Raw genomic sequence first — 1,334 nt, 5'->3', positions numbered from 1 at the left:
CCACAGACGAGGTTCACGTGTGTAGCGCGTGTTGTCGAAGCAGCTCGCGTGTTGTTGAATGGCTTCAACAACACACGAGCAGAAAGTTGCTCCGTGTTTCTCTGCAAGAAGACAGACGGACTGCAGCCTCCCCCCTCCTCTCAGCGTTGGTCAGTCTCTGTATGTGTTAAACGGAATCAACATTCCACGGCCGGACTCATCTTCATCAAAGAACTCCCAAGGACGGCTCTGTGTCTGTGTTTCAGCTCGTAAGTTTACGTTCGTTAACGTTACTGCAGCTTAACACGTACATTGCGGTGAATTAAACTAGAATCTATGTAACGTTAACTTTAAGATATTAGTGTGTAAATTTATTTTATCTACGTAGCTAGCTAAACTCAGAAACTAACTAAAGATCGACAGTAACAGATGAATCTTAGCTTGAAAAATGTGCTCATCCATCCAGTCAGCTGCTTAAACAGTTCACTAATGTTCACGGTTTATGTTTATCTTCTCCTCACAGGAGGTTCTGACCCAGATGTGAGGACAGACAGACAAAGGAAAAGTGAGGTGGGGGCCACAGGACAGTCACAAACTTTGTTAATAAAAGTTTACCTTTTTCTACAGTGGAGGCTGCATGGTGGAGGTATGCACTTAAGCTGTAAAGGATGTTGTGGACCAGTTAAGCTTTTATCTCTCAGCCTAGATAATGTTTTTTGAGCAATAAGGGTGCATTCACTCCTGATAGTCCGGTAGACTCGGTTCGGTTGGGGACCAATATTCATGACATTTTGTTTACATTTGAGCTGGTGCGTTTGCATTCACACTACACTGTGCAGTCGAGCCAACCTGTTGATCCAACCTGTTCCCCCACTCGCCTGTGGGGACGCTGCACCAAGAACTACTGAAAGAAACGACACAAAAACCTCTGAAGACACTTCTTCTTCTGGAAATAAAAACATAAACGGAGTGGCATCAAGTTTTAGCAGTTTTAGGAGTTATATTTTGACATTTTTCAAAAATGGACTCGGCATGAGCAGAAGATGAGACAGAAGACCATGGAGAATGTTGTTTTTCACACAAGGCAGCTGACGGCTCCATATAAGGTAAGAGAAATGCGTGTTTGTTTGCCCTGCGTTGTAGTCCACTTCTTGCTTGTGGAGCGGGGCCCGGTCTGTTTGCATTCACACTGTACTTGAACCGCGCTGGAGTTCTCTTCTACCGGACCGAGACCTAGGTTTTAGCCCGGGCCAGAGTTCGCCTTTTTGTTCCGTGACAGAGTTCGATGGTGCGTTCACACCTCCCCAAACGAACCGGACTTTCTAGGAAAACGAGCTAGAGTTCGATTAAAGCGG

Source organism: Nematolebias whitei, chromosome 1 (assembly GCF_014905685.2).
Source record: "Nematolebias whitei isolate Nwh7 chromosome 1, NemWhi1, whole genome shotgun sequence".
In the NCBI taxonomy this organism is placed as follows: Eukaryota; Metazoa; Chordata; class Actinopteri; order Cyprinodontiformes; family Rivulidae; genus Nematolebias; species Nematolebias whitei.
This window is presented reverse-complemented; position numbering follows the sequence as displayed.